The 21,587-nt window shown below is 45.6% G+C and overlaps 1 protein-coding gene across 1 annotated transcript in view; it reads right to left on the reverse strand.

Annotated features, from left to right (window-relative positions):
• SND1 (staphylococcal nuclease and tudor domain containing 1) overlaps positions 1 to 21,587 on the reverse strand; it is a 2,099,018-nt gene that overhangs the window by 154,326 nt on the left and 1,923,105 nt on the right. The gene's annotated exons all lie outside the window — the stretch shown is intronic.

Genomic DNA, 21,587 nt, shown 5'->3' on the forward strand with positions numbered 1-21,587 from the left:
AGCAAGTTGGTGACAGAGGATGACTGAATGCACAGTAACTCTGCAGATGTTATCATTCAGGAGGATGCGTGCCGCACGGTCAAAGTGATCATACACAGCACGCCTTTAGAGGTTACAAGCAAGTCATTCTGAGATAAACAGAATCTGGTACTCAGCAGCTGCCTAAAACAGATAGACGAGACTAACATTTAGCTCCCATACTATGAGCTGTAGGCAAATAAGGTACAATGTGGGTATAGCAGTGATTTTTTTTATCCACTCTCTACTAACAGAGTTCTGATGACTCTGTGTACGAAACCCTCCTGCAAAAAGGTATAATCCGCTTTCCATATTGTTGCAGCCCCAACTCTTTATCCAGACATTGTTTCCAGAGTGTGTCAGCATATTTTCTAAAGATATAACCGCCTGTCCATAAGTCTATGCACAAATTGACTAGGTAGACTTCTGTCATAAATGAGCTTCAACCATTTGTTTGGGGCGTACGGACCACAGGTAGCATGGATAGAAGTTATGGTTCGTTGAGCAGTTCACACCCCTCTGCCCCTCAAGACTTACTGCTATCACGTTCATTCTTCAGCAGGGACATCTCAAGGACACTCAGGTTCGGTGTCCAATTCCACCCCTAGGTTAATGGCATGCAGGCTCCTCTTTGTGTCTGAGAGAAGGGAGACCATAAGTCACCTGCACTAATAAACCTGGCCATCCAATTTAGTGACAGAAAAATCAAGGCACACGCAGACGTTGAGCCTAAACAGATTAATAAACACCTGCCAGAGGTTTCTCAATCCAAGTATTTGGCTATATGATTCCCACAAAGCCTTAGTGAAAAATTGGGGCCTGAATGGGTGCTGAATAATAAATAAGTTTCTTTCCAATAAAAAATGCCAACAAGAATATCACACTTCATAACCAAGGAGAACCACCACAGTGGCCGGTGCCTTGGTAAATTTGCCTTTGGATTACAGTAACGTTCTATGTGCTGGTTAGAAATGGTGTCAAATCTCCTAGTAGCAGAAAGTTGAGCTCACTGAGGGAAGAATGGTTTTTGCGCATCACAAATGTCTCTGTATGCAAAAATGTAAAAAAATATATAATAATTTCTGCATTGCCTTTTTTTTTTACCATTTTACAAACCAGTGCCTGTTCTGTAGGGTGCCGTTTACTTTGGCCTGATAAATTCAGATTACAGAAAAGAGGTATTTCTCCAACAGAAGAATTTTAAAATCTAACAATCAAGGATTGTTGATTACTCCCAGATCCAGATTTGTTTTTAAGAGATAGCACCTATCTGTCTACGTCATAGGAAATGTCATTTGATTTTTAAGAACATGGTCGTAGGAGATACTCCGAAAATTACAAAAAACCTTCTGCTTATGACCCTCTTTATTACTGTACATGTCTTACTGCAGTGGAGTCCTATAGTAGGGCCAGGAGGGCCAGCACCATGGAGGATTTTTAGATCACATCAGGTAAACTAACAAAATATAAATCTCGGTGCTTCTCTGGAAAATATCACATGGACCTGGCCATTTTGGATCGGAGGTAAATACCCCTGTGTTATTGTTCATGTACTTTGCTCATATTCGCTTTTGGATGGGAGGTTAATTTCCAAATTGTTTTGTTTGTTGACACTATGACCTTTTTTGTTGCAATGCACAAGGTGATTGTTTTTATTCAAAAAGTAACTTTTAATCCTGCTCTTGCTCATGTCTTAATGTTTTTTTAATGAAGTTTCGGTGCGTACCTTGGTTGTTTATGTTCACTTTTTTTGTAACATTTGTGAAACTTTCAAGAAGGAGCAATGTAATATGTAGCATATGCACGAGGAAAAAACACAGCATGGTTGACTTTAACCTTGCATTGTGCACAGTATGAGACTTGCAAGGTGCGCAACAGAGCATTTTTTGGTTAATTCAAAACCCAATGCAAAAACGTTGCGATATTTGGACTTAACATTTTTATTAAATCTTACTGGCTTAATAGACTAGGAGGAAAAGAAAAATGTCAACAAGATTAGGGATTTTGAAGTCCACAAGACAATCATCCATGTCTATACTTGTGGCAACATTAGGAAGAAATAAGTGCACGTAAAACTATCAACAAACTAGTCATTCGATCTCATACGAGACGGCTGCACATTGATAGCATACGCTGTGATCCATTGAGTTTACAACGAAATATGTTCAGCAGCAAGGGCAGCTCCAGAGAAATTAAAACTGTATGACCAAACATGCCTCCAGGAACCATCTTTTAGAGGCCACCTAGAGTAACACCCACCTGCTACACTATGTCCCCATTTGGCTGGCTGTGCCTGTTCATGTCATAAATCATGATGTTCTGCCAAAGACTATTTCATTAAGTATACAAAACAGTGATGGATGGAACGCTTGAATTTATCTCAGCCACTGGTAATCACTCTGTCCGCATCCCAATCCATCATTAATTTGAATCCATGCTACCTTTGTTGGGACCCAGCTATATGCAAAACAGTCTTGATCCTACTCAACAGAACAATCTAGTTTGAAATGTCAAGTCAGGTTCCCTGAACAGAATTACAAGCAAACCAGAACCGGTTTCGACCTAGCTATTGCCTCATCACTATGCTGACTGGAGTACGGTCAAGACTGATTTGCATATAGCTGGGTCCAAACTGAGGCGACATGGTGTGTAAAATAACCATAGATTGGTATGTGGCCCTGTGTAATAACTAATGGCTGACATTTATTCAAGCATTCCATACACCACTTTTTGTATACTATTTAGTGTGTCGCCTTAAGTGGGATGGGTATGCCCAGAGGTGGATCCAATGCACATTGTCAATGGAACCAAGCTGTACCCGGCTGATGAGCCGATAGCTAGAGCAAAACCAGCCTGGATTGCTTGTGTTCTGGTTCAGGGAGGACCCGGCCTGGTATTTTGGGCTGGACTTTCCTGATTGGAGCAGGGTCAAGAATAATTTCCAAATAGCTTGTTCAGGGACGACCTGGCTTGGCAGTTCGGGCTGGACTGTTCTGACTGGAGAAGGCTCAAGACAAGTTTGCGTTCAGCTCGGTCCAAACTGAGGTGACCTGGTGTGCAAAATAACCATGGATTGGGATGCGACCCCAAGAAATTACAAGTGGCTGAGATTAATTCAAGCATTCCATCCATCACATTTTCGTGTACTTTAATGAATATTTCAGATCACTGTTAAATACAGAATTAGGTGCAAGTCTAACACATAAATAGTATTTGGTTCCCTTGGACCTATGCGATTCTGAGAAGGAGTAATGTGGTGTTTTGAAACCAAATTTTATGTCATATGATTTTTTCAATTACTTGTGTTGAGTGAGACAGTGCACATTTTGATAATGGAATGTTAAGCATTACCCGGGTGAGGGTGGTGGTAAAGTCCACCATGGTGTATTCTGAATTAAAAGCTTGGATGTATAATAATGTCACTTACTAACCTAGAATTGGTGAAGATTATTGCACATCCCAGACAGGTGTGTGAAAACAACAGGGAGAAAAATATTCAAGATATTTTTTCTGTTGGGGTTGATTGTTTTTGCTTACAGAGATTTGCTGTTTATAAAGCAACTAGCTTACCCGTCACGCATTGCTGCGATCTCAGAAGAAAGGAAATGTAAGGAAACTTGTTGTTATGATAACATTCAATTTACATTGTGTCATTTTTTTAAAACTTATTCATTTTATTATGGAAAACATTTTTAAAGTGTTGTTTTAATTGTTTATTTATTCGAGTGCTTGTGGATACATGTTTTTTTTGTTTTTCCATCTGGTGCGCACCGGAAACTGTAAACGTTGCGTACACGAATAAATCAGAAGGGTTTCCTACGCGTGAGCTGGCCACATACAGTTGTCCATGTGAGAAGCACGGATTCTTCAAATCTAGTCCACGCACTTGCAGCGACTGTCCTTGTGCTTTGTTGATGGTCATTGCAAAAGCGAGTCACACGGGAAACTAAACGTTCAGTATTGGAAAGATTATGACGGCCCGGGGGGCCGATATTTAACACATTTTTCTTTTTTTGCCAGAAACCTTCGCGGGAGTGTACTTCGCGGGAGTGTACTCAACAACTTTTAACAATTTTTTATTTTTTAACATTTTTAAATTTTTTTTTTTACCAGAAACCGTCGCAGGAGTGTACTCAACTTCCCAAAGTTTCATGCCGATCGGATGAATGGTGTAGTAATGCATTAAGGACAAACAAACAGACATGCATTCGTTTTTATATATATATATATAGAAGAGGCACAAAATACATTGGATATGGGAATTCGGCTGCAGGATATATGAAGAATATAAATCATATGGTTTTACGAAATTGTGAGAAGATAAACATGAGTGATATGGATTTATACTGCAAACAAACTTAAGAAAAGAAACAAACAAAATACAACAACAAAGAACGCATTGGAATGTTTGAGATTTAATAAATCTACCAAAGTGTCTCTGCAACAGGTGTATGAAGTTAGTTACTCCTGCAGGTTCACAATGCACCTAGTACCTAGGTCTATTAGATGAGTCCCTGTGAACACTGAAATTATAAATTAAGTAGTGAACAATCAAAAGATGTTCGCTCTAAAAAAGGGTCATTGTAGTATAGAAATATCATTTAATACCAGACTGTCTCCAGATTGTGAATTACAAGTCATAGTCTGACAAAGATGAGTTCTTTCTATTTGTACAGGATCACAGCAGGTACCTGCAAGGATGATAATTTGTTTATATAACTGGAAAAGGTCTAAGTCAATTATCGCTGATGCCCTCCAGGCACTGTTGTCATATGGAGAGAATTCTTGCAAATTCATCCCAATAGCATTTGGAATTTTACATGTTTAACGCACAAGTTACTACTTGTGTAACAATATATCTGTAGGAGATATTAGTTAGTGATAGATTCCTTACCTTAGAATATCCCCAGGCGTCAGACTGGATCCGGAAATTTTTGCGAAGCAGTACCCTTGCGCGTCGGTAGGCTTCGTCTGCAGCTCCGCGTCCGTCGTCGGCGTCGTGATGACGTCGTCTGAGTATATAGACGCCGCCTCCGCGTGCTGACATCAGTTCTTAGCCACAGCTTTTCCGCGCCAGAAACGCAGAGCCATGCTAAAAACCAACACTGCTGCCAATGAAACTAGGGCCCTGAAAGGGGATGACCTTAACCCTAGATATCGGTTCGCAGAAACGGGGAGGATTTGTGGGTCGGTAAGGAATCTATCACTAACTAATGTCTCTTACAGATATATTGTTACACAAGTAGTAACTTGTGCATCTGAAAGAGACATGTTAGTGATAGATTCCTTACCTTAGAATAGATACCCCAGCAATACCAACCCCGGTGGTGGGTTTGCGAACCAATAATCACACCAGAAAGTCCTGGAGGACGGAACGGCCAAAGAAGCCATCCCTCCGTACTTGGCAGTCCAGGCAATAGTGTTTTGCAAACGTGTGCAGTGAGGCCCACGTAGCTGCCTGGCAAATGTCCTGCAAGGGTACTCCTCGGCCTAAGGCAGATGTAGTCACCGTGGCTCGAGTGGAATGAGCGCTCAGCCCAACAGGGGGTTCCTTCTTAGCCAAGAAGTAACACGCCTGGATACACAAGATGATCCACCGCGAGATGGTCCGCTTGTGCACCGCCTTTCCCTTCTTAGCGCCCACGTAACCAACGAAGAGTTGGCCATCCACCCGGAACTGGCGTGTGCGATCCAGATAGAAAGAGAGCGCACGTTTTGGGTCCAGACGGTGGAGCCTCTCTTCCTCTTTCGAGGGATGAAGAGGCGGAAAGAAGGTGGGCAAGGTAATGGACTGCCCGAGGGTCTCGTCCGCAACACAACCTTGTCCGGATGGACAGAAAGGAAAGGAGGTTTAAAAGATAAGGCCTGGAGCTCACTCACTCTCCTGGCAGAGGTGATGGCAACCAGGAAAGCAGTCTTAAGGGTGAGAAGACTAAGAGGACAGTTGTGAAGCGGCTCAAAGGGAGCGCATATCAGAAAAGTTAGAACCAGGTTCAAGTCCCACTGAGGCACCACGAAGGGAACAGGTGGAAACGTGTGTGTGATGCCTTTCAGAAATCGATTTACAATAGGGGACTTGAACAAAGATGGCTGGTCAGGCAGCCTTAGGAAGGCTGAAAGGGCAGAAAGGTAGCCCTTGATAGTGCCCAGAGCAGAGCCCTGCTGGGCAAGAGAAAGAAGGAAGAGGAGAACCTCAGAAAGAGGGGCAGAGAGAGGATCCACAGCCTTTGCTGTGCACCATGCCACAAATCTGTTCCACCTGCAGGCGTATACCAACTTTGTGGAGGGACGCCTGGCTGCCAGAATGATGTTAGAATTCAGGAGGCAAGTCAAATGGCCTCAACTGTCGCCGCTCAATCTCCAAACATGGAGGTGGAGACTGGACAGGTTCGGTTGGAGGACCGTCCCCTGCTGCTTCGACAGAAGGTCCTCCTGAAGAGGCAGACGAACCGTGGGATCGACTGACATACTGAGTAGCTCAGGATACCAATACCTTCTTTCCCAGCCCCGAGCCACAAGGATGACTTGTGCCCGGTCGCGCTTGATCTTCTTCAGCACTCTGGGCAGAAGTGGTATAGGCTGAAAGGCATGCAACAGACCGCAACTCTACTCGCGACGAAAAGAGTCTCCGAGCGAGTGCCACCTTGGAAATTCCAACGCGCAGAACTGATGACATTGCGCGTTCTCTTCGGTGGCGAATAGATCTAATCAAGGCTCTCCCCACTGCTGAAAGAGGCCTTGCGCCACGTCGGAGTTCAGACGCCATTCGTGATCCATCATGCACCGGCGGCTGAGTTCGTCCGCCCTGGCGTTCAGAGATCCTGCCAGGTGTTGAGCCACCAGGGTCACGCCCTGATGTTCCAGCCATTGCCAGAGGCGCAGAGCCTCCTAGCAGAGGGTCCACGACCCCACCCCGCCCTGTTTGTTGCAGTACCACATGGCGGTGGTGTTGTCTGTGAACACGTGCAATACACTCCCCCGGACAGAGGGGAGGAATGCCTTCAGTGCTAAACGATTCGCCCGTAGCTCCAAAAGGTTGAAATGGAGCCGGGACTCCGCCGGAGACCATAGGTCTCTGATCTCCGCCTCTCCCATGTGGCCTTCCCAGCCCTGGAGGGACGCGTCCGTCACAGCTACGTGCTCCGGTTTGGGAAGGGAGAGGAATCTGCCGCTGACCCAATCGCGGTCCGTGAGCCACCACTGCAGCTGTCTCGCAGTGCCCTCCAAGATCAGGACATGGTCGGACAGGTTGCCCTGATGCTGGGCCCACTGAAACTTCAGGTCCCACTGCAGAGCCCGCATCCGCCAACGGGCGTGATGCACCAGAAGGATGCAGGAAGCCATCAGCCCCAGAAGCTGCAGTGTCAACCTGACTGAAACTCGGGATAAAGGCTGAAAGAGTGGGATCGGAGCCTTTATATTCCGAACCCCGCTGTTCGGGTGGGTAAGCCCGAAACTGCGCCGAGTCGAGAACCGCTCCGATGAAAAGGAGCTTCTGAGAGGGACACAGGTGTGACTTTGGCACATTGATGGAGAACCTCAGCTGGTGCAAGAGGTCTGCCGTCGTCTGGAGGTGGCTGATGACTGTCTGGGGCGAGCCCGCCTTCAACAACCAGTCGTCGAGGTAGGGGAAGACTGAAACCCCTAACCTGCGCAGATGAGCTGCGACCACCGCCATCACTTTCGTAAACACCAGTGGGGCGCTGGTAAGGCCGAAGGGGAGCACGGTAAACTGAAAGTGCTTGTGGCCTACCATGAACCGCAGGTAGTGCCGGCAGGACAGGGATGTGAAAATAAGCGTCCTGCAAGTCCAACGCCACCATCCAGTCTCCTGGGTCCAGGGCAGCTAACACCTGAGCCAGAGTCAGCATTTTGAACTTCTCCTTCCGGAGGAAGCCGTTGACGTTCCGTAGGTCTAAGAAAGGGCGTAGGCCCCCTTTGCCCTTCTTGGGTACCAGAAAGTAGTGGGAGTAGCAACCATACCCTACTTCTGGCCCAGGAACGCGCTCAATGGCCCCCTTGGCCAAGAGGGCTGAAAATTCCTACTGCAGAAGCCGCAAATGATCCCCCGATATGCAGTGGCGTTGCGGTGGCATGGCTTGAGGGGTCGTCTCGAAGGGGAGGGAGTAGCCCCTTTGGACGATTTGCAGCACCCACCTGTCCGATGTGACGGTGCGCCAGTGGGAGTGGTGATGGCGAACCCTGCCCCTTACTGGCGTCACATGGGCCTGAAAGCACAGACTAGGAAGGTTTTGAGGCGGATGCTGCCGGGGTAGGTGTGGACTGGCCTCGTTGTGGACCCCGACCTCCGCCACGGCGGTTATCACGTCTGCCACCGCGCTGGATGTTAGCCTGCGGCGCGTGGCTGGCGGCACATGTGGGGGCGCCCCTTCCTTGGCCACGAAAGGAGCGAAAGACACCCATTTGCTGGCGTGGGGCAGAGAGGCCCAAGGACTTGGCCGTAGCCCTGGAGTCCTTAAAGCGCTCAAGCGCATGGTCTGTCTTGTCGCCAAAGAGGCGACGGCCATCGAACGGAAGCGTGTTTTGGACATCGGCCGAGAAATTGGCGGACCTCAACCAGGCGTGACGACGAATCGCCACCGTCGTTGACATTGCTCTGCCCCGAGAGTCGGTAGTGTCCAGCCCACACCGGATGGAATACCGTGCTGCATCCCGGCCCACCACCAGGGCTTGGCCGAGTCTAGCCCGTACCTCCAACGGGCAGTGTGGCAGCACGTCCGCGACCGTGTCCCACAGAGAGTGGGTGTAGCGGCCTAAGAGGCATGCGGTATTAATGGACAGCAATCCCAAACTTGGGAAGGAGAATATCTTTTTCTGTAATTCTCGTACCTCTTAGATTCCTGGTCGGGGGGAGCCGACGGGAATGCGGTCTGGGAATTAGAGGCCTGGATAACCAGGCTCTCAGGGGTGGGATGGGTTGACAGAAAGCAAGGGTCACCTGGAGCCGGGCGGTGGCGTCTGGCCACGTTCGTATCCACAGGCTGTCCTGTGGCGGGCCTGGACCAAGTGCCCAAAAGAACGCCTGACACGGCCTCATTAAACGGCAGCAGAGGCTCATCCGAGCTTGACTGCGGTTCAAGGACCTCAGTGAGGTTAGTCCTCACGGCCACGACTGGGAGCTCAAGGCGCAGGGCCTTGGCCGCACTCATCAGCACCACGCTATAAGCAGCCCCCTCCTCCGTAGCCACGCTAGGAGGGGAGACAAAGCCAGTGTCGGGCGAAGTGTCGAGCCCACTGGCCTCCCCAAGGTCTCCTGTCCAGTCCACAGAAGACTGACACTCCCGTGCCAGAGGGACTTCAGACCCCTCCCAATCCTCCTCATCACCCACAGCCTGGTACTCAGGCTCAAAAGATGGGGCCGGGTCATCGAAACAAAAATCTCCTAGCGGCGTCGAATACGGCGCCGCTCCGACGGCGCTGGGGGCAACACCTGAGGGTCCGGCGTCGGCGAGGTCGTTAACTCGACCGGCGACGACCCGGATCCGGACCCAGTGGGGCCCTGCGGCTTTGGGACCGAAGTCGCTGACGGCGGCGGGGCCAATGCCCCGGTCGGCGCCGGTGCCGAAGCACCAGGCCCGCGTGGGGACCCAGTCGGAACCGCTTGGCCCGAAGGGGGCCGCGGAACCAGACGGAGGAGCGAGCGACCTCATGGCCATGAGGAAGTCAGCAATCTCCCCCGTCGTCTCATCCTGCCCAGGCACCAGCGGTTGTGGGGCAGGCCGCGACTCCTGCGGAGCCGCGTGGGCGGTGTCGCCCGAACTACCGGCCGCGTCGCGCAAGCGTCGGGGGGAGTCAGAAGAGCGATGGTGCCTCTTCGACTTCTTGTGCCTCATCTAACCTGAGGACTTCGAGCCCGAAGACCGATGACTACTCCCGGAATTGTGGGGGCTCCGGCCCCGCGACCGGTCCCTCGACCTCCTTTCGGACCGGGACCTCGAGCGGCGCGGGGCAGACTGCCGAAGCTCAAGTCGCTTATGGGACCGCTCCCGTCTAGACTTAACGTCAGGGCCCGGCAGTCGGAGCAGGACTTGTCGTCGTGGTCCAGGTCCAAACAGTGCAGGCACCGGCGATGGGGGTCGGTAACCGACATCAGTCGGTTGCAGTCGGCGCAGGGCTTGAACCCGGGCATCCCTACCAGCACCGTCTGAGTCGATAGACTTCAAAAAATGAATCAAAAAGGATCTCAAAAGGTTAGTCAAAGAGTGATTTGGGTACAACTTTTTCCAGATCTGCGCTAGCTGGCGCGGAAAAAAGAAGACTGACGTCAGCACGCGGAGGCGGCGTCTATGTACTCAGACGACGTCATCACGGCGCCCACGATGGACGCGGAGCCACAGACGACGCCTACCGACGCGCAAGGGTACTGCTACACAAAAATGTCCGGATCCAGTCTGACGCCTGGGGATATTCTAAGATAAGGAATCTATCACTAACGTGTCTCTTTCAGATACAACTGTGTTACTATCATGAAACACAAAGAGCTTTGTCCCAACCCTCTGGATTCTTATTTGTAACTATGGGTTTGAATCCTACCAGGAGTTTCAAATGTGAGGTTACGGCCCCGGGCAGCAGGTAGACCTCCGTGTCCTAGATAATACGGTGTTGCTCTAAAGCCATGACCACAATACTCAATCGGCCAAATGACCCGGAATCTTATTCTGCATGGCCTGTTGCAGGATGCAACCAAATGAAGAGTATACTATGTCTAACTTCCCAAACGGAGGTCTGATTGCAGAAATCAGCACTTAAGATGTCCGACTACACCAAACATCCAGAAACTACGACAACCCAAAAAGACTGTAGTTGACTTATATACTCTACAAACTTGGACCACTATAAGTCTAATTCTTACAATTAAATGCCAACACATGAATTTCAAAAAGGCCTATTCAACCCACTATTAATTACATTTAACATACCCTGAAAAGCAACGCCCTCGATACCTATTCAAGTTCTCTCCGTTGGCCGCTGCCACACATCAATTGAAACTAATTCGCAAACATGCTCAGCTGGGTTTCTATTTGTATGTATACCTTGCTTCTCAGTCCTGCCCCATATCACTTAATTAAACCTTCATATTTATACTTATGTGCATTCCCTGACGTTTCCTTTAAATTATGGCCAGTTTATGGTCGCGTTGCTATTCCGTGCAGGAGGCTTCCAGAGACAATGGTGTCAAGGGACACTGATTTAGATGGCCCAATAATAGCCTGCTGCACTTCAGTGATGGCCCCACATCTGCTTCATTATCCGAAGAAGCCGCTGCAAACAGCTGCCTTGGCTCTTCCTGGTGGCAAGCCACCCTGACATCTGGCTTCTGATTTATGATGCAAATGACTCCTACATAAACACTTTTTTAATGCGGTCCTCAGCAAACCAGTGCATCACATGGCAGTTTAAATGTCTGCCACCCTCAGATGTCAAAAGTAGGACAGAAAAGTGGCATTACCTTGCTGTGTTGACAATTTTAGAGTTCCATGGATGACCCAAGCTGCCAGGGGCAGACATCCAGTGCACCAGGAGGACAATATACCAGGACAGGTCGAGATGAGCACAACCATTTAGTACATCCTCAAAAGAGTCGAGTTTATGGCGCGGGGGGGGGGGGGGGGGGGGGGGATTCTGTCTACTCTGGAAGCCAAATCCATCTTGCCAGTTCTACAAGCCCCCACCATCAACTTTTTTGATACAGTGGTATATGAGTCTAGCCTAGCACGGCACCTCGGAGACTAGGACAGCAGATAAAGGCTGTGTCTGATCTAGATTGTACTTATTTGAACAATACTAAATGACCTCTAAGGATGACCAAGAAGAGGAGCACATGGGGCAAGGAGAAATTCCCAACTCGACTGTGCCAATCCATCACAACCTTGTTCCGTGGAGGAGGGCATTGGGAAGTCAGCTCTCAACTTGAGCCCTTCCATACAAGCAACTTTAGTGTCAAATGGTGTTAATGATGATAGGCTGCCAGTCAAAAACAGATCAAAAATCACGGGGACATTCAACGTTGGATAGGAATACTTTGTTGTCACTGTGCTTTTTTGGAACAAGTGAACTGGCTGAACTATGGGTGTCTCTAGTAATCAGTTAACTTGAAAGGATTATGAGTGACTGCACACATTTTTATAGTTCGTGAGTGCTGTTCGAATTATGCAGCATGGTGTATTATTCTTATTTTTGTGGGTGCTCCATCAGACCCAGATTACCCAATGTCATAAGCTGGCCCAAAATGTGCACAAGTGGACAACAGTCAACCAACTATGCAGCCACCTTTACTTTGGGAGATGGAATTGAAACACCTTTTACACGAGTATTTTGTGTCATTTAATCTTGTTTTTAACAATTACAGGTTGATGCACGACAATTATCTGAAATATTACCACTCAGACTTTTCCCCATATTCTATTGGTTATGCTGACATCAAATCCATAAGTGTTAAAACAATGCAAACTACCACAATCAATAAAGTTTGACAAGCAGTCAAACATTCCTGTTGGAAAGTCTGCTTCTTCAATATACTTCTATTGTAATAACTTTTAAAAAAACCTGATGAAATGTAACATTTTCTGGTGAAACAAATGAGGTTCTCAGCTCATGGTGTTCTTGAGATAAAACCCAAAACTATTTTGAAACAGTTCAATTAACAGTCAGTGGCAGCATGCCACAAACAGGCAAAGCCAATGGGTCTCAGCAATGCCCGAGCTCCGAGCTATTGGCGTTGTCAATGTGACTGTCTATCAGCGGAATTTGGTCCCCTAACTGATGTTACCACGACAGTTTTAGTATGTTAATGTTACCGTATTAGTGTTAATGTTAATGCGACAGCACCTATGAACAAAAAAACAAAAAAAAAAACAAGTGTAAAGTGAGAGAACAAGACGTTGCAAAATTAAAGAAAATTAACTATAGAAATGTAATCAGTCCATGCTAAACACAGGAAGAGGCATGACAAATGCATGCCATGGACAAATGGGGAGACAGAAAAGGAGAGCAACAATGGAGCCAGCAAATGGGAAGCCTATGGGCCGGCTAAAGCCTACAAAGTACCATGTCTTGAATAGACAGCAAAAGCGCTGTTTAGCCGAGATCCAAGAACACATGGCTGCATCAAAGGATACCAGGAGACTGAATATCGCAGGCGACAGGTGGCCTTGGTGACTAATAATGTTTGCAACATGTAATGTTGAGTAAAACCTGTTCCTTTAACCACTTCCATGCTATGACGAGCCCCAGCCGTCATGCACTACGGTGCTCGTGTGCTGATGACGGCTGGGGTTCGTCACGGCCCGCCCCTGTTCGTGCTGTTTACAGCACACCAGGGGAATCGCGGCCGCATGGAAAGGGTTAAAGTTTAGTAGGCTGCGCCAACACGTGAAGTTTTGCTGACGTTGTAATAAGATAAAAGAAATCGGACTTTCCAAAAATAATAAGAGTTACTTGTGCTTTCTATTAATTTTTCAGAATGCAGTTAGGTTGTTCTATGTTCTGAGCGATCCTCTGTAGACTGTTGCTGTTTGAGACTTTAGTGGGACAAAAAGACAGTATATCAAGCAGTACCAGTTGAAGACCTTCCTACTGCCCCTATGCTACCTTGCGGTTCTGTGAGCTATTGAAACTTTAAAGGACTATGAGCTCTCAAAATCAACCAGTCGCAGCGGAGTTGTTCTTTTTCTGCAGTGTTCCTTTGGTCTCGGGGCCTGATCTGGATACAGTGGGTGGGGAGGCGAGGGTCCTGAGGGTGATCCTTGGGGACTCCAGGGTGAGTGCTCATCAGCTTACTGTATTGAGAACATGGCTACTGGCTGCTAAACCTCGAAACCACGCATGTGGAAGTCGGAGACCTCATAATGTGTCTCATAATCCGCACCAGACTGAAGTCAGACCTGGCCAAGACAAGCTGTGGGCACAGCGAAGGTAGGAGGCCCAGAGGTGTTTACAGTACTCATTGCAGTCTACAGAAGCCCTTATGACGGCTGCTTCTCTGCTCATATCGTTGTTATTGGAATTGGTATCAGGAATCACAAAGAATTTCGACCTGCATAAGAAAGGGAGTTCTCCAAATTTAATGGGCGGCAACCAAACCTGAAGTGTGCTTTATCCCACAAACGATGGGTACTCCTTGATATCAGAGTGGGGTAAATATTTAGTTTCCTTGCTCCCAGCAAGAGTATTGAACTCTGCCAACAAGCACTACATGTGACAAGAGTGGTCTCTTAGGTTAGACCAACAGCAACAACAAACAGGGGGACTTAGCAGACGGAAAAATTAAAAAGCACAGCATCGGAGACTGGACAGACACTGTAATACCTGGTTATTACAGCATGTAGGAAGAAGCTGCTGCGGCTAAAGTACTGTGCGCAAATCTTTGCCTAAATCTTGTTGCCTTTTATTTCAAGTATAAATGGCGGCAGCTAAACTCAGTGTTTCCTGTATTCTGTACACTGGTTTGCGATCAGCAGAAAGGCTGATGAAACGGATCAGTAACATAGGATGATCATAATCATTGCCGTATGCGTTCCACCAGTATCACAAGGGTACAACAGAGGTCACCTCCGAGCCCGACTTGCACACTTGGGAGGTAGCAGCTCTGGAGTGCAAGTGTCCACTAGACACTTCATTGTGCTTAACAGCACTCAATCTGGAAGCAGCCAGGTGGCCACCAGGTTCGCAGAGAGTTTGATCAAACGGCCAAAGGGCAAATGCAGTCTGGTTCAAGATAGTCTTCAAAAAAGGATGGCGTGCAAGACCGAGACAGAGAGTGTGTGCGAGAGTGTGCAAGCTGCTAGAGTTCATCACAATAGAAATTTCCATCAATAGAGGTTTCAATTTCTGTAGAGTTCCCAGACATGAAAGCTTGTGCTTAAACAAAGCTATAGCTAGGTATTATTGTGCTGATGCTCTATCCCACTGGTGAAGTTTATTTCTTACAATGACAGAAAGCATAGCCGACTGATCACAAAACAGGATAGACTGACTTGTATAGGGGTTGGTCAAGCACTCTGGTGACCATACAATTAGATTGTTTGGCACATGAATGGAATGCAAAGGAAAATGGACAAGCAAAAAAGCTAATATTGAGATGGGTTATTGGGAGAAACACTGATCACGCGTTGCTTGTTCTGGATCTGAATCAAAAACATTCAAGCAAACAAGGTAAATTTGTCAACTGTGAAACCAGAAATCTAAGTTGAAGGTCACCCAGATTTTTCGCTAGATCAAAATGGTGTGATCCTGGACAAATCAGATCATTCTAATTTCTCACTATCTTTGCTGCCACACAAGCATAAAATAACCACCATTGACATTTCACATTAATATAACTAAATGCATCGAAAATTAAAGGATCTTAAATTGAACACATCGAAAATAGTCTGCACCCTGTATTTGCAGCTTAAATTCAACCAAAGTATGGTGCATTATTTTATTCAGGCAACACAATGAGTTAAACCTTATACTGAGGAAAGCAATTTCCAGACTTCAAAACACCATTTGTGGCAGGACTGAAGTTCAGGACACATCTCAAAAAATGCATTTATTCTTTACAAAGGTTAATAACCTGCACTTTGAAATCATTTTACTCACTTAAAACAGAAATGCTATTTTTCATATTGTGGGGGACCGGCAGCATTTGTTTGAAGCCGTTTCTATATACATATGTAGACATAACATGCTATTTCATCACTTAATCAGGTTAATACGCAAACGTTGGCAAAGGTTTTACCCCTGCAAAATACTAAAGATAACTTTTGATCAGTTAGAGTCACTGAAAATGGGTAAAAGATTAACATCTTGTAACAAATCAACTGAGCTTCATTATTGTCCCAGTAACGAAACCTAATGTTAATATGAGACTTTTGTTTACATTACTAGACAGCACTAAATAAAATATACTTTTCAGAATTATGTTTTGTATAAGGAGGAAGGTGAAACAAACTTATATTCTACTTTTTTGCACCTTTTACTTATTTAGTTTACACCTTTCTTTTGCGACAGGGACAATGTGGTTATACAAGAAACAAACGAACCACAATTATAATGGATACCGAACGGATACCGAACGTGGAGATACAGTCCAAAAGTTACAAAGGACTGAGAAAAATGAACATTAAATCCAACAAATTTAAACTAGGCGATCAGTCAATAGAGAACTGCAAAGATAAAGGAGAATGGGACAGAGTCCAACGCTGGGCATCTTATTCTAGGCTGGGGTTACTGGTATCACATCAAAAGGCCCGTGGAGCAATTCAGGTACCAACCCTTAACAGGAGCCTCCATGGTCTCCATATTCTTGCAAATGAAGCTGCTCTTGGTATACACCAATTTAAGTCACGTTGATATGCCAAACACAAGATGGTATTCCCTGTAGGACAACACCCATGACTGTCTAGTACAGATGGTATTGTCCTCCGATAATATACAAGGGTCTGTCAAATGGCCGTGTAACACATCCTAACCCCCTTTTCCATGCATTAATGGATGGGTAATGGGCAAGTTCGGATCATAACAAGGCCATGTGGAGAGCATTATCCACTCAAGGGTGTCAGGGAAGGGTCCTCGCCCCTATTCCAGTTGTGGGGGTATTATGCGGAAGTCATCGGACATGAGGGTTACGGTATACCTCTGTGTATTATAGGGTTCTGCATCCTCTAGTGTGGGTACATGTATATTAATTTTATCCGTGAAACCAGAGGAACTCTGGTGTCATCCCTTATCGGCACACACTTCTTCGTGTTTCCTTTTGTGAAGAAAACACTTTCAAAAGTTTGAAAGTGTTTTCTTCACAAAAGGAAACACGAAGAAGTGTGTGCCGATAAGGGATGACACCAGAGTTCCTCTGGTTTCACGGATAAAATTGTTATTCAAACGTCGTGGGCCCTCGACGCCTCCGTATTGAGCACCACCAAACTAGTACTTAACCAACCAAAGATATAAAACTCCAAACAGCTGTGCATCTGCCAACATTCAATCAATTGGTACATGTATATTGCCAGTGACACCTGTATCACCAGAAATAAAAGTCTGGCGGACGCATGTCGAGCCTGGAGTCCGAAGTAGTAATCAGAAGGTGTAATAGTAGTCATAGGATGCAGGAAGTAAGATGAGTGGCTGGACGACAATGGCACTAGATCATTTAGCAGACTAGATCTGCAGCAGAGGCAAATAGTACATGTGGTCCCACACAGGAAGATAGAGGTGTGTCTCTGGATATGTACTAGAAACACTGTATATAGTGTAAAAGCAGTGTAAACACGGCAGCAGCGTGAGGGACTCTAAAATCATTCATTATGGAGCCCTCTGCTATAGAAGCTCCACACAATGTCAAACATTCCTAGTTGATCACCTATTTTTATAAACAATAAGTCTGCATGAGACTATTCACTGAAGCTCTAATTGCTATTCATGTACTGTGGGTAAACTGACCTGACACCAATGTCTCTGCATACATTCGTTTTTGCTGCTGCTAGCGAGATAGCGACCCATCACCGTCTATTAACGGCAATCCCTTTACATCAGTGACACTGTGCAGTAGGGCCAAGTGCAGTGACGTGGGAAGACCAGTTCCACTAATCTGCAACTGTCTGATTTCAGGTGCTCTCAGAGCAACTACATCAAGTAACTCTCCAGGGCCACACCACCAGCAGCAGCAGCAGCAGGAATGGGGCATTACAGAAATGCTCGGTAATTTCAAAGGGGTACAGTACTTATCATATTACATTTAACACAGGGATGTGAAATTCCTATAGCCCGGGACATATTGTTTAGGGTCAAGGGCATCAAGTTTTCATGTGTATTTTGCCCTTGGTACAAGTACGCCCAATCCCCTACTGCACTAACCCGTTCGCTGTCAGTTTTAGTAATATGAGGCTATGTATAATGCTCCCAGAATGCTCTCTGTTTCTATGCAAATATTTGAAAGCAAGAGTGATGATTCTTTGCTTTCAAAATAAAAGTAGGAAAAAAAACATTTAGCTAAACTACTGTAGGATTTTAGGTGCCATGTCTTTGCAGCATTATTTAGTAACATGTTGATGTATGCATGTATTTTCCAAAAATATTCATAATGGAAAATCAGTGTAACCAATTTAAATACAATTATGCGAAACAAAAATAAACATGCATTGGCAAAGGCAGTAGGTCAGAAATTAGTGGTCAGCATTTTGGTTTTGCCAATGTGTGACTTGTTTAGGCATGGTTTTGGTAAAACCTTATCGGTTTGGGAGCTGCTGGGCCCTCACCATTCTATAACGCATTGGTAAAAGCAAAAATTGTTTTTGGTCTAAAAAAGCACACATAGCCACAGCAATTCCGAACACGGAACTAAACTACTTTTCGTGCCAATATGCGCCTTGTAAAAGAGCAGAATACCGTCACTCACAGTGAAGCCAGCTGATAGAGAAATCGAGAGAGACAGAATTTTATTAAATACAAAAGTTCATGGTTAATGCCAGGCCTAATTATAGGCCCAATTATTAAAGAAAGTCACAAAAATGCATCCATGGTACATATCCTTGCATCAAGTGCATATATACAGTTTCCGTGAATTCATAAGAATTTACAGAAGTAGGCCTAGAAATAGTAATCCCTGAAAAATGTTGTGAACTGTATTTTAGCATGAGCAAATGTGCATGCGTAGATTTGTTCATGTGAACATCTGAATGTTTCAAGTTCACTTTTCCTCCAACCACTTTTTTCCCAACCATGGAAAAAGTTTTCTGTCAGGAGTAAATGTCCAACCTTTTTCAGTATGGGAAAAGATTAGAAAAGAGTTGGTGAGAACCCTTAAAACATGCAAGTTAGTAGGTTTGCACAGACTCAAAAGGGCATTCCAACCCTTGAACTATTGCTTACCTTCAGCCGTAGTACGTAGATCTGCAGAAACGTGACAACATAAGGGAATTGCTAATATTCAAACCCTATGGTATGAGCCCAGGCATAATTAGAGAGGCTAAAAACAACAAGTGCCCCTGCTCTAGGAAAGTATCACAAAGGTTCGGTAAGTCCTGGTTATGGTACAATAGTAAACATGAATAGTGTTTCAGAATCAAAAAGCAAAAAAGTTCAAAGAGGTGGAATCCTTGTTATGGAATACAAATTTATTGTTCCTCTTGTTCTGGCCAACACGTGTTTCATCGCAGGGAAACAGACTGCGAATCTTCAGGGCCTTGGGAAAGAAAAGCCGGAAGTAGTGTTTTGGCCTCGGGTATTGTTATTGCGTTTAGAGAGCGTGGTCGGTTGACTCCTTGAAGAGTTTTATGAGAAAAACCTTATCCGGGAGGAGAAGAGTGAAAAGCTGTTACGCTAGACATCAGACACTCAGGCGGGTACACCTGAAGATGATCGTTCTCCCTCCTGTAGTTCCCGGTGCCGTTGTTCGAAAGAGGCTATATCAGAACTCTTAAATAAGATTGCTGCCGTAATTTGTTACCGCATTACATGGCACAAAAGGGACAAGTGGATTTTGTTACAGGACAAGTAGATTTATGAAGCAACCTGCCCCATTGGACAAGTAGATATTTTATTAAATTCCACACCCCTGACTAAATTTTGCTAGAATCTTCATTTGGATTCTCAAATCATACCCTAAATAGTGGGACCACATTTCCTATGTGAAACTGACACAGACTTAAACCTATCAATGTTCAAAACTAATCAGAAATACCAAAAATATTCAAATAGAGCCTGTGCTGGATTTAGGCAATGATTTACCTGAACTATTAGAACACCTTCTATGAACCATGCACATTTTTATTAAACTTAAGGCTGGATTAGTTGTTTTCACTTATGTAGAAACACAAATATATCAGTGAATCCATTTGTGGTAAATTTGGGCGATACATGCACCAGTATGATCACTGCAAAGCTATAATAAGCATACTCGCTTTATCTTTACAATCATTAGAACCACCAACCTGCGTGGATCGTAGAGACAGTCCGTAGAAACAATTTATACCTGCCCAATTGTTGCAGACCTGAACTCTGATCCTTTGCTTCAGAAGATGGGACAAGTCACCGCAAGTGAAATGCAATACAGACCAACAAACCTCAGATGGGCAAGTAACAAAATTGTTTGCTGAGTAATAAAAAAGTATTTTTCAATTTGGAGTTCGACTACTTCTCATGTTTAGCTATAACAAAACCTTCATAAAGAATACAAATGAATATGGTAGCTTCAAACAATGATCACGGAAAGTAGATTAAAACAAATACAACCTCAAAGAATATAAAAGCAATACGCGATCATGCTTCATCGTGAGAACATGTATTTAGGCACTTTGCCCCTCTCTCTTTTCTCATTAGAGAGGAGCATAGAAGGCTTGACTGGCTGCATCAAACCCTTCACACCAAGGAAGATACAAGCAACATGGACGACGGATTGCTGTGTCTCTGGAGTCATTGCCAGGAGGGTGTCCTTCCATGTGGTGAGGATCCCCAAGGCCCAGAGAGTTGATCAGAACGCTCTCCGACAGCTCATAAGGCATGCTTCACCAATATTTCTCTGGGTCTCCTCGTGCAACCTCCCTTCATCTAGTGAGCATGACAGATGCCATTTTAAGGATGAAGATATATGCTTGTGCATTTCGTATGGGTTTTTCCACCACAATGAATTGCCTTGGCCTTAAAAGCACTTGGACTGGAAAACGGCAGGGGCTGCAAAAGTGGCACAGTGGTGTAAAGCGCTAGAATCTAGCTGTCATTTGAAATGCCAGAGTTTCGGAATGTAATGATGCGTAAAAAAGCCTTGGACACTCGACATGTGCAAACTAAAAACTGACACCAGGTACCAGAGAGCACCACATGATCATTAACCATTGCCAATCAGTACCAGATGTAAACCACAAGAGAACAGTGGAGTTAGTCCACCCCATGCCACCACATGGAGCCGCTGCAGCTGACACTGTGCATCAGAGTGACGGTGGCATGAAGGACAATAGCAGAGCGGCTAAGACACCTGCCTTAGACTTCCGAGAACCTATTAATTCAGGGTTCTCAAAGTCAATCCTGGAGGGCCAGATCCATGCCAGATTCTTAGCATATTCCCATTTAGATAAATTTAGTAATCTTAAAAATCAGGCATGGAACTGGCCCCCCAGGACCAACTGTGGAGACCCTGTTTAATTAACGGTACACACTTAAGGGTACTTATGAATTAATGCAAATGTACCCAGTGAATGAAACCACCCACTCCACTAAAACCCAGTAATATGATTTGACTTGCTGAACATCAACAAAACAAATACAAGGAAGAAATGGAAGCAGACAATATATACTCTTCCTACTTTTTGTCCAGAATAAAACATCCACCGCACTGACTACCGTAGGCATATGTACACAGGTAGATGAGCTCGAGCTCAGTCTGCTACACACGGATAGCAAGCAAAACACTTGTTGTACACATCTACCGATCAGCCTTCCAGGAAGGCTCCTGGTTTCTCTATTGCCCTGCCTGCCTACGCCAGCAAAGTTCAACAGTCCCTCCGCTCAGAAACCTAGAAATGCTTATCCTCTTTGGGCTATGATAACCAAAGAGCACTCATTACCTACTGCAG

This window comes from Lissotriton vulgaris, chromosome 1_1, assembly GCF_964263255.1.
Source record: "Lissotriton vulgaris chromosome 1_1, aLisVul1.2, whole genome shotgun sequence".
Taxonomy (NCBI): Eukaryota; Metazoa; Chordata; class Amphibia; order Caudata; family Salamandridae; genus Lissotriton; species Lissotriton vulgaris.